We start from the raw sequence: 23,081 nt of genomic DNA, 5'->3' as shown, positions 1-23,081 counted from the left end.
AAGAGTGTGCAAAGCTGTCATGAAGGAAAAAGGGGGCTACTTTACAGAATCTAAAATATAAAACAGATTCTGCTTTGTTTAACACTTTTTGGTTCATTCAATAATTCCATATATGTTCTTTCATAGTTTTGATGTCTTCAGTATTAATCTACAGTGTTTACAATCATTACAATAAATACAAACCCTTGAATGAGAAGGTGTTTCCAAACTTTTGACTGGTAGTGTATATATACTAAATCAATTAAGACATTGTGTTTCGGTACCACGACTACATTACAGTAAGTCTTAAAGGGGACTGATCTTTTCATTCTCAAACTAACTGAGTTTTTGAAGACAACAAGAACACTGTGTGCTAAGAGTTAAATCAGATTCAATACTCAAGCTGTCACACTTGGGTTACTCTGTCTTGTCAGTAAAGAAATGGTTCAGAATCAAATAAATCTAATCTAAGCGCACCAATGAGATTGTTTTACCTCAGCATGTCTCACCGGTTGACAAAAATTACCTAAGTCTCAGCCCGGAGTTCGGTATAATGATTTTTTTTCTCTGTGCAGTGGCCTGGTGTGTTTGAGGTAAACAACATTCCAGTCCATTTTCAGCACTGGGAGGAGGGCATGAACCATTATCTTCCAGAGGCTGGCCCATTCCTCCACTGTCTGCGAGCCGGAGAGGAGAGAGCTGGCAGGCAGGCGGGCGGGCGGGCGGGCAGGATAACTGGCTTCCTGGTTTATTGGCTGGATGGCCGGCTGTTACACTCTGGTGGAGAGAGATGCCAAGAAAGTAGGCACTGAGAAGCCTCGGGGGCCAGAGAATAACAAGTGAAACAAAACAGGCAGCCTTGTGATTTAAATGCAGTAGTGAGTTCTTCCTGTTTTCTTTAATTGGAATACACTAGTAAGAACCAGAAATGACATTTGTCTTCAAGAGGTAATGACTTGTGTTTCATACATTTCAGCTCCATAAATCACTGAGAGATGCAAGATAGCCTGGAATCTGAACGCTTTGAAAACTGCATTAGCATTTGCATCAATGCCTTTGCAAAGGACAAAAAACACAGCAGTGTATTTCAAGGCTGCTCTGTTTGTTTCTTTTGTTGCACAGAACTCGTCCCCAAAATATATCAGCACACAGGCACATGAGTTTCAAACAACTGGAGGAGTAAGCATAAAATGTTGTAAGAATTCAAGGGCACAGTGCCAGAAAGAGGAGGACATGATCAGGAGTTTAAGAAGCAAAAAGAGGATGTTTGTTTTTTTCCACCAATTTGAAATACTTCCATTATTTTCATTAAAACAGAGAAAAGCTTAAGCTGTGATTTTGCAATTTAAAATAATACACGAGGAGAAATCTATTTTTGCACAGACATATTTGCCTCTCTACCACTCTCAGCAACAGCACACTACTGGGTCTGGGTCTGGTTCAGTATTCCCTCTGGACTCAACAAGCTCTGGCAGCAGACTCACACCATTTTCTCTACATCTTCATGGTTGGATACATGGCGTTCCAGGCGACCAGCTGGCATAAAGACATAAGTTACTAACCGACATCCACAGACCACGACTTTGGAGCTACTAAGGCTCAGGCGTGACACTACGAACGCCAAAATGTGGGTGCTTACACTGACCAATGTGAAGAGCGCCAGTTTGCATCCTGGCACCGGAGCTGGCTGTTTGTAATCACAAAACTGCGGCTCAGAGTGGACACGAAGCACTCTGGGACCAACAGTAAAGAGCAACAAAGCATTTGAATGCTGCCAAATCCCAGATGACATTTGCTGCCTGCTGACACAGAGGATGAAAACGAAGCTTCCTCATGTTTACAGCTTTTGTGTTCACTCGCCAACAAGTGAGTTCTAACAATCTGAAACATTTTATCTCCATATCAGTCCAAACTGTTCATAAAGGGCTCCATCACTCCTGCAGAACGCTGTTCTTTTTAAAAGGGGCAGGGTAGGTTGGCTGTAGACTTGTATTTAGTCACGATTACACACAGCAGGGAACAGATCAGCCCTGCATCATACTAGAAAAACATAACTCTGTTAACTCTGGATGTTGGTATCCTTAAAGACTGTATTATATACAGTAAGGGAAGTTTTATGGCCCTGCTGTCACAACCCAGAAAGAAATGGGAGGACCCAGGTGCAAAAAATAATTTAATAAACTAAAAACAGGAACTAAAAGAACAAGAGGAAGAACAAAACGTACTTTAAAACAAACCGAGAACACTGAGAACACTGAATGCTGGGCCCGTATGCACATCCAATCATTAGTGATGAAAATGGGCCGTTTGTACTAATGGTGAAAAACAAATGGATTAGCGGTCTGCATGAGCCAGGTTAACGCCCCAACAAAGCATTACATTTAATGGAGGTAGACCCCACCATTACAGGTGCTAACAGCAGGATTACCTCACCTGTTAGGCTGTTTAAAGGATGGAGGACATCATGCTCATGTGTTACCGTTTAAGACCAAATATCCAAAGACATTATTTTATTTTGTAGGTCTTCTCCTGAGCGCTCAGAAACACCACACGCAACTGTAATGACTGAATTCCCCCCTGGATAAATAAAGTATTCCTGTTTCTGAAGAGCTATACATGATTTCCTATCGTGTCTGTTCTGCTAATTTCTTGCTATAAGCTACACACTGCACCTTTAAAACCGCCGTCTGATGCTCTGTTAGGATCCAGACTGGATGCGGATGGAGATGAAACAGAATAGTGAGATTCTGGTATTAGAAAGAAACAGAGCAATAAACCACAAGGTGCTTACGATCCAATAAATGAGACACTGCAGAGTGTGTTGACCTCTGTGGTTCATCTGTGAACTTTGTGCAGACAAGAAGTCAAAAGTAATTAAAATAACATTTACAACTCATTAAATAAATTCCCACTTTGCTCTGTTGCCCTGGCGATCGAAGTTTGTGGTCTGGTCTTGATTAACTCCGCTTGAAACAAACACAAAAACAAGGAATGATGAGTGACAGTGCAAACAGTACATGTGGGAAGTTGACCTCTATCTCAGCAGCAGACTAATATACAGAACTGACCTGAGGAACCTCCGCCTGCCTCTCGATGTTTAACCTTCTCTGTGCTTTAGGCCGAACCAGAGAGTGTTGTATTCTTCACAGATAAGTGTCGGTCAAGGCATGATGGCTGTCTAACATGAGTCTGGTTCTGCTCGAGGTTTCTGCCTGTTAAAGGAAATTTGTCCTCTCCGCTGGAACTAGCTAAATACTGTGAAGTGCAATGCTCATAGTGGATTAAGGTGGGGTCAGACTGAGTCTTATCATGTCTTGGTGTTGGGTCTCTGTTCATAATTTAACATAGAGTGGTCTAGACCTGCTCTGTTTGTCAAAGCGTGTTGAGATAACGTTTATTGTGTTTTGGCGCTATACAAATAAAGATTGATGGATGGATGGATGGATGGATGGATGGATGGATGGATGGATGGATGGATGGATGGATGGATGGATGGGTGGGTGGGTGGTTGGATGGATGGTTGGTTGGTTGGTTGGTTGGATGGATGGATGGATGGATGGATGGATGGATGGATGGATGGATGGATGGATGGATTGATTGATTGATTGATTGATTGATTGATTGATTGATTGATTGATTGATTGATTGATTGATTGATTGATTGATTGATTGATTGATTGATTAGTGTTTTCTGTCTCATAACAGAGATGGAAACTGTGGGCAAAACTTGAAATAGCCTCAGAGAAGGGAAACCTTCCAAACAGGCCCTCTGGAGCTGCTCAGGCTTCATTCTACTCTCTGTGAGTGGGCTGCCTTTGATTGTTTACTTCACCGTGGAGGGAACTGCTTTCTTAAATCTAACCAGCTGCTATAAATGCCATGACTGTGTCTAACTTTAATGAATAATGTTAAAGCATGCTTTTGTGTTTTTCACAGTAATTAGTTTGAAAGGCAAACACAACGTGAAACAGTTCATCCACTCAGCAAACATCCACATACGAACACTTCAGCAAATTACATTTAAGTGTTGTCAACAAGCAACATCTGTCAGGAAGTTTCGCCGTGCCTGGTTTCTCTCTTCCTCTCCACGAAACACACAGACGGGGCTACGCTCACCTCCGTCTTCAAATGCTTGTTTCTTAAAAGAACCACCTCTCGAAAAATGCCACGGATCAGCTGCTGTTGAAGCTGGTGTTTCTCCCTGCTGCTCGCCTCCTCTTCTCTCTCCCTCAAACAACTCTGTCATTCATTTTTTATCAATAAGAATTCAGCACATTTCAGACACCTTATCCCTAAGTCTCTTAGATCTGTTGTGTTTAAAGGCCACCGAGCAGCCAATTACAAACTGTTCAGATTTGTTCCAGCGTTCCAAGTGGTGCTGTGATGCCTCATTAGTCTCATCTCTGAGAAATTACACCCAAAGACAGTTTTTCTCCTTTGGACACAGCCACTGTGGAACATTTCACTTCATGGAAATTGAATCAGTTATTTCTAAGCACAGTCACACAATGACTTACCGTGCAGGGGTGTTTTCAGTGGAAGGGGATCGTGCCTATGTTACCACAAAGTAGTATGGGAGGTAGAACCTTTAGTTATCAGGCCCCTCTCCTTTGGAATCATCTACCAGTCAGGGTCCAGGAGGCAGACACCCTCTCCACTTTTAAGAGTAGGCTTCAAACTTTCCTTTTTGATAAAGCTTATAGTTAGAGCTGGATCAGGCTTGGACCAGCTCTTAGTTATGCTGCTATAGGCTTAGACTGCCGGGGGAACTGACACACTGACACACTGGGATCCTATCTCACCCCCTCCCCCATCCCTTACTTTAACTCTCTCTGTCCCATTAAAGTTACTAACCATAGACCTTTCTGGAGTCCCTGAGCTCCCTTGTCTCGTAGGTTCCTCTGAGCTGCCGTAGACGTCCTCCTGCTGTGGACGTTCCAGACTCCAGCTGATACAGACATGCTGGACTCCAGCGGCAACAGCTACTACTACTCGTCTCATCACGATCACCGCTCCCTCTCTCTCTTATTCTCATCTATCCCTCTTTCCAGACCCAACTCGGTCCAGGCAGATGTCTGTCTAACATGAGTCTGGTCCTGCTCGAGGTTTCTGCCTGATAAAGGAAGTTTTTCCTCTCCTCTGTAACTAGCTAAATACTGTGAGGTGCAATGCTCATGGTGGATTAAGGTGGGGTAAGACTGAGACTTATCCTGTCTTGGTGTTGGGTCTCTGTTCATAATTTGACATAGAGTGGTTTAGACCTGGGGCCTCATGTACAAAGACTTGTGTGGATTTCCTACTGAAACATGGCGTACGCTCAAATCCAAGCACATTTCATTTGTACATCCCAATCAACATGGAACTGAGCGCACATTTTGGAGTACCCAACCCCTCCCTGTTCACGCCCCCTTTTAAATACGCAAATCATATTTAAATGAGCCCTGCACCCGAGATTCCCCTCTCTGCACGATCAGAAAATCGTCCGGTATAAGCAACAAACGCAAGAGGAGTGAGTGGGAGAGTGTGTGTGAGGCTGTCAATGCAGAGGGGTCAGAGAAACACACCAAGTAGAAGTGAAGAAGAAGTGGTCGCCTGGGGTCAATTGAAAGCAGACAAAGTAAACTGGATTTACAGTTTCCATTCATTAATTTCTATACCCTACTTACATGGATCACACACTATTGTTGCAAAGTAATGCAGAAGAAGGGAAAAGGTGAGGCTGATGAAGACATTTCACACTTTCCACTCAGGGTTATTAACATGAGGACTTTGCACACAGAGACAATCAGGGGTAGTTGAACCAACAAAAAACAGCAAGTCCCTAACCTTAACCACTGACTTGTAGATGGGATAGAATTTTGAGACGCACATGCTCAATGGGCATCACAGGGATTAATATTAGGAGAATTCCACAAATACATTTACTCACCAAGAAGCCACCCATCATGCACAGTGACAGCTTGTAGTCTGTTCCCAACATGCTGTTACTCAGAATGTATGAACCGTGCATTGAACCAGGCCACCTCACCACAATGTTGGTTAATTACATTTGTGCATCACATATGATCTGTGCATTGATTGAATGAAAATGTTTCCTGTTGACATATAAAAATTCATCATGTGATGGTGCTTTTATAGTAATGTGTGTGCAGTTGATAGCTCCGATTACATTAGAAAAGCAGCTCAAATTGTGCTTTAATGTCGACCTCGATATGATATACCTGGCTGGCATGCGGATAATTTCGTCCCACACGGCTGCCATGGCTCAGCTCAGGGTTGACTGGCACAGTCCCGATCAGGTGGCCAGCTCCCCCTCTGGAATGTGGAAGATACCTTTGTGTGCAATGAACGTAGAAGTGTATATCTGATGTGTTAGGGAAGATAGTAGGGCCTTTCTTTCCATTCAAAAGCAGTGATTACTGTTGTATCATTGTGCTGTCTCTTACAGACACACCGAACAAATCAACTTGAGGTGCTTTAGAGTGAAGTGTCTTTGTAGAGCCTGTTGGAAAGCGTTTCAAGGATGCCTCGTCTTTAGCCTCCGTTACATTGCTAGTTCAAGGCAGCACTTTGACGCCTCTGTTACATCTCACCTTCAGTGATGTTGAGGAGAGGACATGGTAAGATGAAGCTGTATCATTACTACAGAGGCATGAAGTAAGACAGGATCCGTATAAAAACGGTGGAGGCAGCAGTGTGGAACAAACATGCAACATATTACCAGTGGTGGACAGTAACAGAGTAAATGTACTTGAGTACTTAACTTAAGTACATTTTTTGAGTATCTGTACTTTACTTGAGTATTGTTTTTTGGGGGAACATATTACTTTTACTCCACTACATTCAGAAAACAATTACTCTACTTTTTACTCCACTACATTTCTATCAGTGCTCTAGGTACTCACTACTTTTGAAGTCAGCTCATGCATTTCCTTCTCTTTTCTTAAATCTGATCCTAAGACAGTAAGCTGTGTTTGTGTAGTTCTGTTTGTCTCAGGGGTTTAGTCATACCTGTATATCGTGCGTCTCCATGGTTGAACGTGAAGCAAACACAGAGCAGATTTTACTCAGACCAGGCTGTTCATTTTGGTCCAAATAGCTAATTTTTCTATAAGCACACACTGTAAGGGGGTGAATGTCTTTATGACTCATTTTATTAAAAATATTAAAGTTACAAGGCTGACTTGACTGCCAAGCATGCACACTGTAGCTGTTAGAGAGAGGAGGCTATACACTCACCTCAACTCCACCTCTTTGCCTTTTGTTAGGCCGACTGAAAGTTAGGTTGAATCAGCATTTCCAATATGGCGACTGCTCAGAAACTAATGGGGAACGTCACAGAGACTTATCCATGTATCATACAGTCTATGCTCTTTTCCCTTTGTAATAAGACAGCAGCTATTTTCAAGACCAAGCTACAGATGGCCTCAAGCAAGAATTTATCGTCCTTCAAGATGAAGCTAGTAGCTAAAAATGGAATTGAAATGGACGCCTCTCTTGCTACCTGTTCTGATGACAAAGCTACTCTCCAGGTTTAAGTGGAGGGTCTGTCAGACGAGCAGTAAGAGTGTACAGAAAATGCAAGGATTTTGAACTGGGATCATTCGACGCCAGAATGTAAGGATAGTAGGCGTCCCTGAGGGCTCACCTCAGTAGCGGCTGGTGGAGGTTGCTCTAGGGGGGGCTATAACTCCAAAATAGACATATACCAAAAAGCAAGAAAACATGTACTAAGGTGTACCTGTCTTAATCCATGCTGGGTCAGATCCTGACGTTTGAAAAAGGAGGCAGGGAAAGCAGAATAAAGCATTAGCCTCACTTCATGCAGTTAGCAAAGCCTTGTTGCTAAACCAGGTCCTGGAAAAAGATCAGGTCCCTGCTCTTTCACATTGAGCTTCTCCTGGTGCGTTCTCCTCTCTAAAGGTGATGTCTTAAGTGATTTCACTGAATGATTTCATTTCTCTCTCTCCATTCTGCATCACGATCGGCGTGTATCTGTGCAGTGGAAGAACACCAGTCTGCGAGGTGCGTCCGAAAATAGTGCCAAAACAAAGGGGGTTTCTGACGGCAAACTGAATAGCTCCATTTTTTTCGACTGCTGCATGCATTTGCACCATGATGAGATCCTGGACCATATTTTCTTGACTTTAGCGAAATGACGCAAAATAGGTGTCCCCGTCCGCAGAGAATTGTAGCCTAGCTTGCCGGGCGGTCATCTGGGAATTTTCTCATTAAAGGGGAAAAGCTCACTGGCACTCATTGTGGCTAGCAGGAGCAATAGTGTACTGTAATTCATACGACCCCACTTCAAAAAAACTGAAATATCCCTTTAATCTTAGACTTTGGTTATCTCCACTTTGCTCTAGATAGATAGATAGATAGATAGATAGATAGATAGATAGATAGATAGATAGATAGATAGATAGATAGATAGATAGATAGATAGAAACTTTATTAATCCTTTGAGTATGCTGACCTCTACATAGAGCCTTTCCTGGACCAGGCTGATCGCATGTTCCCATTGAATCCTAAATTAGTGAGTCCCCTAAAATCACCCAACTACAAAGTGTGGAGCGACTTTGATTCAGTTTGCAGAATTTGCAAATCAAAGTACCAGGAGCAATTAATCTGGCATCATTGTCCCAAAACCCTCGCCGCTGCAAACACCACTCTCAACAGTGATGCTCCTTTTGTTCTGTAAAGCTAAAACCCAATGTAAAATCACACAGAAGGGTGCCAATATTGATACACAATGTAAGGCGTAATGACGTTCAGCTTCATACAGCACCCACATTTACTCATTATGCATTACATCAGAGACTCTATGTTTGAATTCTTTAGCTCACTGTTAGAGAAAATCACTAGTAATAAATAGTTTATTTGTGGTTAGGATCACTTTGTATGAGCACGGTTACACTTCTAAAGATGTTTTCAATGTGGAAATGTATTTTGTAGTTGAGAGTTTCCTCGTGTCAGCAGCCTGTTTGTTCCCATTCAGCGGGAGTGAAAAGCCTGTAGATCCACGGTGAAAGCCAGCAGAGCAGTGATGTATGGAAACACTGCTGTGTTCCCAACAGCAACTGATGCACAAGAATGCATTTCACACCATCACGGCAAATATTTGAATTTTCCCTTTCAAACTTCTCCAAGAGGTACTTCACAAGGTTACACACACCACTGCATGCAGACTCATCTAATTCAGTGTAACAGATTTGATACCAACATTCACATTCCCCTTCAAATGAACAACAGTTATCAGTGAGCCTGCAGCTTTTCAACACGGAGGTAGAAATGTGTATTGTGTTTTTGATCAAATATCAAATTATTTCATGCTAACATGCCAAACTAAGGCTGCAGCATTATAAACAAAACCTATGCTAAATGTCAGCATGTTGGCATAGCCTGCATGAGCCTGTTGCATGCTGATGTTAGCATTAAGCTGGAATGAATGAATTCATGAATTAATGAATACTTTTATTTTAGTCATTAAAGCTAGGGTTGGTAGTCATGGAAAACTAGCATGAATTTGAATGTAGTATTTCCTCAGGACTCTGTCTAACCCCTCCCCCCCTCCCTTCGGAGCTCCTGCAAAACAACGCCACCGCTGACATGCTCGAGTGCCGCTGATACACGACCATATGATGGTGACTGATTGAAAACCGGTCCTCAGCACAGGGTTTATGTTTTGCACTGCGTCAACTCATGTCTCACTCAGCGGTAAGAAAACAACAAAACATTCTCATAGTGAAAGTTAAAAACACAAACAAACATGAAATGTACGCTCTGCAGGAGGCGGGCAGAACGGCAGGATGGGATTTGATTGGTTTCATCATTTGGCTCCTGATGGCAGGGATTGGTTGGTGTTTTCCCAGGTTTACTCCGGCTGTAGATAGCAGCTTTTTTACCGCTTTTTTAAGAACACATTATGTATTGATTACCATCAGGACATAAAGATCATTTTAACCAGTATAACAAAAAGTGGATCTCAATCTGACTACCAACCCCAGCTTTAAAAAGAACAAAAGTCTACTGTTTGTGTGAGTAGTCATCTAACAAAAAAAGAGATAACACAATTTTACATGTTGACACTGATTTGTTTCACACAATAAAATTCACAACAACAAAAAAACCAACAACAATGACCAAAAAAGGAGTAGACTGAAACCCCAGGCTTATTTTTTGCCTCTACTGTGCAATCCATAATATTACCCAAAAACATCATCAGTACCAGAAAAGAAAGAAACACAATCAGTTTGTAAACATTACACTCCTTAATTCTTATTAAGGCCCAAACACCAACTGGTGCGAAGAGCTAATTCTATCCATAGTCTGTAAAAAAAATGGACGTCCGATCGCTCGGCTGGAAGTGAGGCTTCCACAAAAACTGCTCCCCCTTGTGGCTGGCTGCAGTATAGGTCAAAAACTCTGTCTCCCCCATTCATTTGAATGGTGCTGTGGTCAAACTTTAAAAAATAAATACAGGGCGTCCAATCCTTTCTGATATTTTTGGTGATATTTAGCTATTTTTTGACTATTTTGTGTTCAAGGCCTCTTTTTTCTGAAAAGTTTCTTTTTCGTTTCTTTTCACGTTCAGTATTGCAGGCCCTGCCTCCCAAAAGTCCTGGGACCTTTGAAAAGTACTACCCCCCTAGCAGGGGCTTTTTAGGGGGGGAGATTATCTACCCCTGAACTAAATTTAGACCCTGGGTCCACCCATCGAAACGCATGTGGTTCCGGGGAAGAACAACAAGAACAAGAACCACATGTCTATAAGTCTCGACCAGGGGTTCCCAAATTGTCGATTGGGACCACCTTGGGGGTTGCGAGACACAATTGGGGGGTTGTGAGATCTCTTCCAGAATGTTTTTATAAAGTTATCTAAAAATAGTCAATTTTACCCATTATAGTAAAAAATGTCAACAAAAATAGTAGCTAAACTTGAAATAAAACCTTGAAAATAGAAAGTGTAATGAGTTTTCAGCCTTTCTTTGTTTCCAGATGACTCCTAAGTTTAGGGTTAGTGAACAGTTCATTATCAAAAGCATCAGTAGCAGCAGGTTCATTCATAACAGCACAGGAAACACAGACACATGATCATATAGGTAGGGTCATTTTCTGCAGACCAGCTAAATGAAGACACATTAAATCACTTTGAGGGACAGTGGGGGTCACGAGTCTTTGGCACATACATTTTGGGGGCCATGGGCAGAAAAGTTTGGGAGCCCCTGACCTTGACCTTTGGGAATTAAGATATACCAGCAGATCACAAACTAGTGTGGCTAGTATATTTTTTGACATAAAACTCATACAACCCCACTTCAAAATCAATGATGGGGGGGGGGGTTTCAATGAGTCTGTGACAAATTGATGAATAGTCTTAATGTTTACCGCCTGGAATACACAGACTTGATTGACAAATAGTATCTGTACGTTCCCTCATCTACTTAACCACTACCATGAAGACTACAAAAGCTGCGCCGGTTAAAATAGAAGCCCCCGTCAGATTTTTTTGTCAGAACCCTCTATTATGGCTGTAGGTCCGGGTCCATACGGGATGGCTTCTCGGTCTGGACCCTGACCACAGCCTGCCAGTTAGTGACCCATGGTCTACATGAACAGAGCAGCTGGCCTGACTGCAGACTCTGAGACCTGCCATACTATCAAAGTATTTCTAGTAGTATTAAAGTTCAGCATGAAAACTATAGACTGTATAAAATATGGATGTAGTATCCGTGACGTCACCCATCTGTTCCTGAGAGCTGTTTTGAAGCAAAATCGACGGCAGCAGCCATATTGGAAATGCGGAACTCAACCAGGCAGAGTGTGACGTAGTGTGAGCCTCTGAGCCAATAGCTATGTGTTCCCAACCAGGAGTCACTTTAGTCATGTCCTTATTTGGCCAAAACTGGCAATCTTAATATCTTCTGAACCGTCATGTTAGAAAAAAATTCAGCCCCGTGCAGTGTGTGCTGATAGAGAGATTAGCTTCGTAGGGCCAAGCTGTTTTTTGAACCAGGCTGTAAACATGTTTATTAATGCTGCAAAGATCAGCTTTTTCCCATTCATGTCTATGTGGTTTCTGGTGTTTCTGCAGCCAGCCTCAAGTGGATTCTCCATGTATTGCAGTTTATAACACTTCCGCATGGGCTTCATATTTTGAGACCGGAGGTTGCCGCTTGGTCCAGCCGCACCACCGAGCCATATATCAGCCTCACAATACACTATGTTGATAATGACTGGAATCTGCGCAGCACATGCCTCCTAACATATTTTTTCCCCGACGAACACACAGGTGAAATAATTGCTCCGAACCTGGCTCTGAGTCATTCATTCCTCAGCCTCTCTTTTTCCTTCTCTCTGCTCTCTGTCACACACACACACACACACACACCCACACACACACACACACACACCTCCCACCTCCATTTTCCCTCACCCAATCACAAGCCTGCTCTCCTGGTCAACACATTCACTGACATTTTGGAAAAAACTGAACATCAACTAATTAACCAACTTCATAACTAATTAATAAATAAACCTAGCTAACACCAAACAACCAATCCGTTACAATCATAGACTTTAAATAAAAATGGACAGCGTCGCTCCGCCTCTTCCCGTTGTACGGTTCTGAAGCCAAAAAATCCCGCTCCTGGGCGCAGCCATTGTGCAGCCAGAGTCTGCGAAGCCACAGAATTTCTGTGGTTGCCACTGCAAGCTGTTTTTTGAACCAGGCTGTAAACATGTTTATTAATGCTGCAAAGATCATCTTTTTCCCATTCATGTGTATGTGGTTTCTGGTGTTTCTGCAGTCAGCCTCAAGCGGATTCTCGTTGTATTGCAGTTTATAACACTTCTGCATGGGCTTCATAGTTTGAGACTGGAGGTTGCCGCTTGGTGAAAACATGTTTTGTTTCCTTGACATCATCGACAAAGTGTTTCCGCGTCTGTGTCAATTATTATTCCTTATTAGATGAATGAACCACAGCTAAATTCCTGGTGTTCACACTTCATTGTCTCAGCCTGGCTGAGTGAATTAAACTGATGATGTAAAAACTCTAAAGTGTATAAAAAACACTCCCCTGTAAACATGCTGTGTCTGGCTGCTGTTAATCCTTCTTCATTCTCTCCGTCTGTGTCTCTCTCTGTCTGTCACTTACTCAATTTAATTTCTCAGCTTGAAGCGCCGCACTGCCTCGACTGTTAACAAGACCAAACACCGCCAAAGTGGTTTACCAAATGTACAATTTCTGCCAGCTTTTCTTTCTCTCACCATCTCTCCTGTTTACCTCCTGCCAGCTCTCTCCCTCCCTCCTCCTCCTCACCCCCTGCTGTCCCGTCTTGAAGACAGCGTTGCGTTGCGGCTCCGTGCTCCTAAAGAGCTGAAACTGTCGGCCGGGGAAGCGGTGAAATGGAAAAATTTAATCGCATTAAGAGAAAAACCTTCTCTTTTCATTTGTAAATTCCTGGGACACGCTTTTTTTTCTCCATCCTCTTTTTTTTCCCCCTCTTACACCTACTTCTCTCTCTCTCTCTCTCTCTCTCTCTCTCTCTCTCTCTCTCTCTCTCTCTGCTTGTCCTTGCCCCGACACGGCTGCTGAGCTCAGAAAACTTCCGCCTAGGCCTCCTCACACACACACACTTGGAAGTGCACACACATACACACACTCTTCATCTCCTCACTCTACTTCAGTTGAGGATTTGACAAACTGGGATGGAGGCCTTGTGGATGTGAATGCACTCACACACACGCACACACACATACGCACGCACACACACACACACGTTCACATGGACACACACATTGTAATTCCTTTCCTTTCTCCCCTGAAACGCGACAGAGATCAAAGAATGTTTCACTGACTCCTCCTCTGTTCCCTCCCTCCATCTTGCTTCCCCTCCTCCAAATCTGGTAATGTACCTAAATTCTTCCTTCCTTCCTTCCTTCCTTTCTTCCTCCTTCACTTATGCTGTATCATTCCTTCCTTCATTGCTATCTTTACCTCTTTCTCTCATGTGGTCCCCCCTTTTCTTTTTGAAGAGCTGTGTTCCGGTTTCTTGTCGTGTCCACATCCGCCTCCATTGTCATTCAGCCACAGCAGCCCACCGTGACATGGACACACACACACACACAACACACACACACACACACACACACACACACACACACACACACACACACACACACACACACACACTCTCTCTCTCTCACACACACACACAGACTCAATCTTCATTCCAACACCACCCACCATTCCTCTCTTCTCTGCGGTTATTGACCTCTCTCACCCGCACACACACGGGAATACACGCACCTGAAGAGCACTAGGGATTTACAGGCCAGTTCAAACAGTGTCAAGAGCTTTTATTATTCCACATCCCTCAAGAAAACCCCAAAACACACACACACACACACAGAGAAACCCATGCACACACACAATTACACAGATTGCATCTTGGGAGTTGAGGGCCTTCTAAAATGAGACGAAACAAAAGTGAGTAATCTCCCCCTGGAAATTAAACTCATCAGGGATTAAAGGAATTTGCCTTAAAACTGTCACCCCTGAGCTCCAATCACTAACATTTTATTCTTCTTGCAATGAGGATTTACATCTTAAAATGTAGGTGAATTAAAAGGAGAACTTCCATTCTAATTAAGGTTTTTGAAAACACAGATTTGAAGCAGAAACATCCTCAGAGGAGAATAGATTCAAGTGTTTCATTGTGCAGTAAAAGCAGCTTTTATCTCACTCAGTCGTACAGCTGTAACTTTGTCTCTACGTGTATCTTGATTCCTGTTAGTTTGAGATAACAACATAAGAGCCAGGGGTTCCCACTCCCCTCTCTCTCTCTCTCTCTCTCTCTCTCTCTCTCTCTCTCTCTCTATTCTTGCTTTTTTTTTGTTTGTCAGCTCTAAACTGGGCGGCTGGTGTCCCCGCTGAACCCGACGGTATCTATTGTGCGTGAAAAAGACCAGTTAGCTTCACATTCCTTCTTGATACTGTCACACTGAAAAGCACAATAGAGGTGCTTTCACACTGCAAATCTTTTCGTTCACAGCCGCAACGTCAGCCAAACTGTAATACCACTCAGTCTGGCGTGTGTGTGTGTGTGTGTGTGTGTGTGTGTGTGTGTGTGTGTGTGTGTGTGTGTGTGTGTCCTTCCTCTTTCATTGGTTACCCTTACCCCCCCTGCTCTGACCGTCAGAGGGAGCTCTCATACAACCAGATGAAGGTAGAAATCAGAAGTTGTGTGACTTCATTGTCACTTTTGCATGATGCATGAGGACATAATGTTTAAAAGTGAGAATGAACTGATTCTTTAGGCCATCGGTTCCCAAACTTTTCAGCCCGCGACCCCCAAAATATAGGTGCCAAAGACTCGCGACCCCCACTGTCCCTTAAAGTGATTTAAAGGGGACATATCATGCTTTTTTCATCAATATATATTGGTCTAAGAGGTCCCAAAAACATGTATTTAAAGTTTATGCTCAAAAAAACACTTTGAAATCAGGTTTTGGCATGCCTGAAAAGTCCTTTTCTTCATTCCTCATCAGAACACTCTGTTTTCCCTCTGACCACGCCCCCTCCGGAAGTGGATGTGCCTCGGCTCTCCAGCACGTTGATCTAATGTTTACATGTTGGCTGAATATACACGGCTGCTCAGAGATCGCGTTACTTCAACCCTCTGAATCTGATCCTGACGGAGAGGCGCCTGTAGCAGGACCTTTCTGAAGGATTGGTCATAGATTTAGTGTTTCTTGTTGTTTTATTTATCAGTATGTAGACGTGTGTCTTGGTACACAGCTACGAGCATGTAGCTATGTGGCTATGCTAACTAGCGCTAGCACTTATCCATGATAAATCATCCACTAGATCTTCAAATCTGCAGACGTGGGGAGTAAACCCGACCTCTGCCAGAAAGGCAGCGGGACCTTTTATGAAGGATTGGTCACAGATTTAGTGTTTCTTGTTGTTTTATTTGTCAGTATGTCGACGTGTGTCTTGGTACACAGCTACAGCTACAGCTACAGCTATGAACATATAGCTATGTGGCTATGCTAATTAGCGCTAGCACTTATCCATGACAAATAAAAATCATCCACTATATCTTCAAATCTGCAGACGTGGGGAGTAAAACCGACCTTTGCGTTTATTAAGAAAGCCTACAACTAGCATGCCTCCCTCCTAAGCTCCTTGTCAGCACATATTTGTGCAGGTAATGAAAAACGGAGGAGGGGTTCAGTATTATTTTATACAGTCTATGGGCTGAACAAGCTCCGAGCTCTGACTCCGTGACAGACCGGATATTGTTGTTACGTAACAAAAACACGGAAGTCTGAAACGGCTCGTTTCACACACATTTACAGAAAGGTGGAGAAATCAGAACAGGGGCAGAATGGATTTTTTTCATTCTTGGGGGGTTTGTAGACATGCCAGGGACACATATTTCAGGTAAAGAACCATTAAAAAGTCAATTTTGCATGATATGTCACCTTTAATGTGTCTTCATTTAGCTGCTCTGCAGAAAATGACCCTACCTATATGAGCATGTGTCTGTGTTTCCTGTGCTGTTATGAATGAACCTGCTGCTACTGATGCTTTTGATAATTAACTGTTCACTAACCCTAAACTTAGGAGTCATCTGGAAACAAAGAAAGGCAGAAAACTCATTACACTTTCTATTTTCAAGGTTTTTATTTCAAGTTTAGCTACTATTTTTGTCAATATGTTTTACTATAATGGGTAAAATAACTTTTGTCATTCAACTTTTTTTGGCATTTTTTCTGTATTTCTTTGTTCACCACAAGTTAACAAATTATATGAGTAATACAAATCCAACAAAGAGAAGAAAAAATAAATAAATACAAAAAATACAAAACTGTTTTAATAATAATAGTCATAATAATAATAATAAAGAAATAATAATAATAAACAGTACAAACAAAAAAGGAATATAAAAATAATAAAACAAGGTAAATAAACAAAAATGAAAAATAATAAATATTTTTAGATAACTTCGAAAAAAAAATCTGGAAGACAAATCACGACCCCTCATTTGTGTCTCATGACCCCCCAGGTTGTCCTGACCCACATTTTGGGAACCCCTGTTTTAGACAAACAATCCTGACATTACTTCCTTCATGTGTTTCTTTGAAGTGATGGTACTTTTATTTATTAATTTATAAATATAAATATTTATTTTATTTAATAATCCAACATGTCTGTGACAATAATGTCCTATAAAAGTTTAAAATGTATGGTCAGAACTAATGTGACTGTCATAGTTAGAAGTGGAGCAATGTAGGGAAAACAGTACTAACACTGTAAAAATGAAAACTTAAAATTGTTGGCCTGAAAATGTTTTTTTTTGGTTAAGTAAATAAAAAATGTTCCATTTTGTTTCAAACTACATCAAAGTAGTTATCTCAACAACCTGTATTAAGTTTGTTGTGTAAAGTTGGTCTAATTTCATAAGTCAGGTTAGCAAAGCTTGAAATTATGGGTTTGAGGCTCGGCTAAATTATTTGAGTCTGCTTCAGGCAAAGAACGGGGTCTCCAACTCAAATCTACAGGGGTCTTCCACACTTTCAATTCCCCACATGTGGCTCCATCTCTCCTGTCCTGTGTGGATTTGATCACCCTAAAGGTGAGTGTTGTGTTTGAGTATTGTATTGGAACTCTAGCTTTACAGTTGGTCAGTTGATGGTGAGTTGATTACCGGTTACTGTCACTTTAATTTGTTTAGTTAGTTTAATAAGGCATGGTCATTACCAATAGTTAGCCGCCTTGAACATTCGCTAGCTAGCTTCCTTGTGTGAAAACGGTGCAGCAACATGCAGTAACATTTAGGGACATTTTCTGAACAAACAATAATAAGTTGGCACAACTTTCACTTCTTAGTATGTAGAACTCAAAACTTTAAGTAACACTACATATGAATGATAAGTTATCTCAACAAAAACTCATCAGTTGGCTCAAATGTAAGATTTCTAGTTCGCCTCAAAACTCAAAAATCTAGTGCAGACAGTTGACTTGAAATTTTGAGTTTTCACAGCTTTTTCGTTTTGACAGAGAAGATAAAGAATAATAGTACAGAGGAGAAGAAGTACCCTTGCAGATTGCATCAGTGATGGCTTTCAAACATTACACTACAATCTAATGGCAGTTTACTCAGTCACAGAGTGCTAATTTGAATTTCACGTTTGAATTTGGTTGAAAATGGGGTGAAATTAGAGTCTGAAGAAGATTGAATAAAGCTTTTTTTCAACCGACTGAATTAAGGTGATCACCAGTGTTGTAGCACTTGAGTCTAATCCTGATTTTCAGGACTTGTAATTTGCTCAGCTTGGACTTGAGAACTTGTGACTTGGACTTACACTCAGACTCAGACTCAAGCACTGACTGCTTCAGGACTCAGAAGGAGAGGAGGGCTCACATTTTTTTATTGATGAATTCTGTTTTATTTATTTTTTCGTGTTGTACAAGGTCCAGATCATTCATTCAGTTTCGAGCAAGTCTGGCCTGTGTGTTCACCTGAATGTTTGTTCACGTGCCGTCTAGTTCAGCAACAGTTCCTGCCAGGATTGTGCATTTTGCTTTCAAAGATTTTACAGTAATTGCAAGAAAGAGCAAAACAACATGTTGGATATGTGAAACAAGCACTAACCTCCAGAGCTGAAAAATTAGGTAAATCAAAAGGTCCAGAAACTGCAGTTTCCTGAGTGTCCACAAGAGGCTGACTCCAAAAGTCAGTCGATCTCCATAGAGCTTTATGTTAAAATGTCCATCTTTGCAGCTATAATAAACATGTTTTCATACAAAAATGATACAAATCCACCATCCTGCTGTCAGTATTTTTTCTATTTTCTTCTCTATGTATGTTTTTTTTAAAAAGAAGATAAAAAGACCTTTAATATCTGAATGAGTTAATTGCTAACTGAGCAACTGTGGTGTAAGGAATTATGAGTGATGCACGCATCCCTTCCCTCCTTTACTCTTTTTATTGGTGACAGTAATACAGTGTAATACAACCATTTTAGTCCCAATAATTACAATGTGCAATCGTCTTCCTTTTTTTTTGTTCATGTGTGTTGAGTCTTGTGGAGGAAGCAGATTTCTCTGAGAAATATTGTTAAGGAGAAGACATTTAGTCAATATCCCCCAGTTTTCATGTCATTTTGACGGAAGCCATAGACATCTTTTACCCCTTTTCGGCCGAGGCAGTTTCAGGGCCGGTTCTGAGCAGGCGCTTAATTGAGAACTGGTTCTTTGTGTTTGGACTGTGAGTGAACCGGCTCCCGGCCGGGAAGGCCGGTTCCTGAGCAGCTCCAACTCTTTGCTGGTCTAGAACTGCGAACCGCTTACATCAGGGGCGAGGAGCGCGAGGTAGCCGTGATCAAAAACACCAACAGAACGCGTTTCGACCATTGTCCTGCAGCAAAAAAATAAAGAAGATAATGGATTCCAAGGCAAAGCAGTGGTCGGCAGTGGAGAAAAGGGGAAATACAACCCAGTTCGCATTGGTCGGAAAGAGGTACTTGAGATATTTTTCAGAGGAAATTGCTCACTGAGGTGGCTTTATTGCTATCTTAAATTTGAAGGATGTCTGTGCACCTCTTATTAAGACTTAATCAACACAGTACATCAGTGAGACATTGTCATATCGATGTCATCCTGATCCAATAAAATATTCATTGTTCTGCCAGTTAGCTTGAAATCTCATGCTATCATTAAGGCTGCTATAGCTTACACGACGTCTAGCTTAATGCTAGATTATTTTCTATTTTCACACATACTTTATACATAATTGTGTTGCTAATGAGATATCAATAATATATGCTGCTGGTATAAATTAAAGCTCAAACGGAGACTGTAGGTATGATGATTGCGGGGGGGTTTCTGATGACACAATGCAAAGGAAAAAAAACATGAAGGCACATTTATAAACTGATGAGACATGAGAATAATCCTCCACAAGGTGCAGTTTGTGTCCTGTTTTACATGCAGCAAATAAAGGAATAGGAGTCAAGCTAGAAATACAGGTCCAACAGCTGGAGTCAAAATATACAAATAAAGATTGATTGATTGATTTTGTTAGCAATTGTTTAATGTAACAAAAAGGGGTTACATTTTCATGAATGCCCATGTGGTCCCTTTGACTGCCATCCCCTTCATATCAGTGGGGCCCTAATTTAACTTTCTATTCAACACTTGATTTTTCCCTGAAAGGTGATTACATCATCTTAACATCTGAAATGAAAGATGGGAATTTCAATTATTTTTTTTACACATTTCAGGATATCTTAATCTTGTTAGTCCTCCTGTTTCTTTCCTGACAGCTCACACTGAAGATGGCAGTCCTTACAAGATGTTTTAAAAACCTGGTGACCCATGTTATTAAAGTTTGATTGCACAGTGCTGCTTTTTGCAGTTTTGTTTGGATTCTTTGGCTTACACCTCTTCAATGTCACATAGAGGTCTGGGAAAGTGAGGGTGGCATGTCAGACCGCAGTGGTAGTTTCTAATTGGAAAAGTGGGGACAACAATCCGGGTATCACACCTCTCAGACTCTTGAGAAAAGTTTATTCCGGTGTGCTAGAAAGGAGGCTCAGGTCAACTGCTGAACGTTTGATACAGGAAGAAGAATGTGGATTGTGGGTGGGTGGGTCATGGGAGTTGCTCATCGTGTCAACATGTGTTTAGTGAACTTGACAAAGGCGTAGGACTGTGTCCCCTGCAGGGATCCTGTGGCAGTAAGTGTGGGAATATAGGGTACTGCAGCCTTGCTATCAGCCATCTAATCCTTGAAAAACCAGCATGAGTTGGGTCTGTATCCTTGGCAGAAAGTCAAACACATTCCCAGCAGGAGTTGGCCTCTGCCAGACCTGCCCTTTGTCACCATTTTGATTGTGATTTCCTTGGACAGGATCTCTAGGTGCAGACATGGGAGGGGAGTGAAGGTACGGTGACCTCAGAATTACTCCTCTACTTTTTGTAGATGATGTAGTTCTATTAACCTCATCATAATGTGAGCATCAACCACTAGAGGGGCTTTCGTAAGTGGAAAGTAGTTGGAATGAGAGTCAGCACCTCCAAGTCAGAGGCCCAAACAGTGGTTGGTTACTGAACCAACTTAGGGAGTACTTTCGGTTCTCATGTAAGGGGGGAAATATAAATCTTTGATGTCGATACCAAGCGTCAACCTTGGGTCTTACAATATGATGCCAATGAGGAAGTGCTAAAAACTGCAGTTTCTTGAGGGTCCACTTGAGGCCGGCTCCAGAAGCAGCAGAAGTCACATGTAGACCCACTGAAAAAAAACATCTTTACAGCAAAAATAAACATGTTTACAGACAAGCACAAAACAACAGATTTAATCAGCTAATGTCTCTATCTGCACACTCTGTCTGGGGAGTGAATTATTTCATATTTAACTCATTCATTTTTAAGATATTGATGCTACATAGTTTTGCATAATTAAGGGCACAGACGACCTGACTGAAAGCTCGCCTCAACTCTTCTGAGAGTGTCCAATGATATTATGATGTCCTCTGTTGTAGGTGAATGCTCTGTTTTGGTGCTGCTGGATCTTAGTGCGGCCTTCGATACGGTTGATCATTGTATCCTGACTGAGAGGCTGAAGCAGTGGGTAGGTGTCTCTGGGAGCACCCTGGATTGGTTCTCTTCCTATCTCTCTGACAGGAGTTTTTCTGTGTCACTTGGTCCATACATGTCTGAAAGGTGCTATACTAAATAAAATTTACTTACTTACTTACCTCTCTGCCTCATGTTAGGTCAATAGAATGGGTGACATCACAGAGACTACATCCATAGGTGCATTTCCACCAAGAGTTCCGGGGTCTTTAAGCCCCCAGAACTACTTTCCCCTGAACTAAAAGGTTCCTGTGCCCCCATTGTTGTCTGCGTTTCGACCGTGGGCTGAAGTCCCGGGTAGATTGTGTAAATCAGGCCAGTGACGTATGGAGAAAAAAAAAAGTATATGCACTACACCATCAGACCAGTAGAGGGCAGTAAAACAAAGACGAATGCCATTCCTCACAGATGACACCATAGAAGCAGACGGACAGGCAGGTATCATTATGAGCAATACAACAGTTAGCCTGTTAGCATGAAGAGACTCAGCTGGTGCTGTTTTAGATGGTGCTATATTTCATCACAGATGGATTCACTGAATCAACACGTGAGAGGAGATAAGCACGAGTAGCAAAGACGTTTCAACACGGCTTTAAAATCCTTTTGAACTCAAAAAGCCGTGGCAGAGATCGGCCAGTGTTTTGGTTTAAACTGCGACCCTGTTAACTGGATACTTTCAGCCGGATGCATCCCTCATAAACGTCTTTAGACGATCATTAAATATCTGATGAGGATATTTTGAAATCTTAATAAAAACTAAACTAGTTTGCATTCCCAGGAACTCCCTCTGTGTTTCAACAGCTGTGTGAACTCCACAAACACTGACACGTTCAGATGAAGGTCTCCAGTTTACAGGGTCACTTTTAAAACCGTAACACCGGGAGAGACGCATTCACGGTGGGCTGTGAGAAGACTACTGTTACAAGCTGCTAAATCAAGAGAATCACAGCTTCTTCTTTTGAAAAGTACACACACATACAAAAAAGATAGAACAAATCAAAACTAATGAAAGAAAGAGAAATCAAGTGAATCACAGATGTGTGTGATGTTATTGTGGACGGAGAGAGGAATAAACACACTGAGGTTAATCTACCAATCAGACACGTTCAGCATTTGAGGCCCTGCCCCCTGAAAATCACAGGACCTTTGAAAAGTACTACCCTCCCTAGCAGATTATCTACCCCTGGACTAAATTTAGACCCTGGGTCCACCGGTCGAAATGCACGTATTTCCAGGGTAAAGTCCCTGCGGTCGAAAAACGCCTCATGTATTATTCAGTCTATGGTTGGTACACACCAGCATAGACCCAGGGTTCACTGAAGGGGTTTCCTATCCCACCTGGCCTTGGAAGGCCTCAGGAACCCCAGAAGGAGCTGAAAAGGATGTCTTGGCTATCTTATGTAGTCTGCTGCAGCAACAACCTGACCTCCAATAAGAGGAGGGAAAATG

Source organism: Notolabrus celidotus, chromosome 11 (assembly GCF_009762535.1).
Source record: "Notolabrus celidotus isolate fNotCel1 chromosome 11, fNotCel1.pri, whole genome shotgun sequence".
Lineage (NCBI taxonomy): Eukaryota > Metazoa > Chordata > Actinopteri > Labriformes > Labridae > Notolabrus > Notolabrus celidotus.
The sequence above is the reverse complement of the archived record's forward strand: the minus strand, read 5'-3'. Positions refer to the sequence as shown.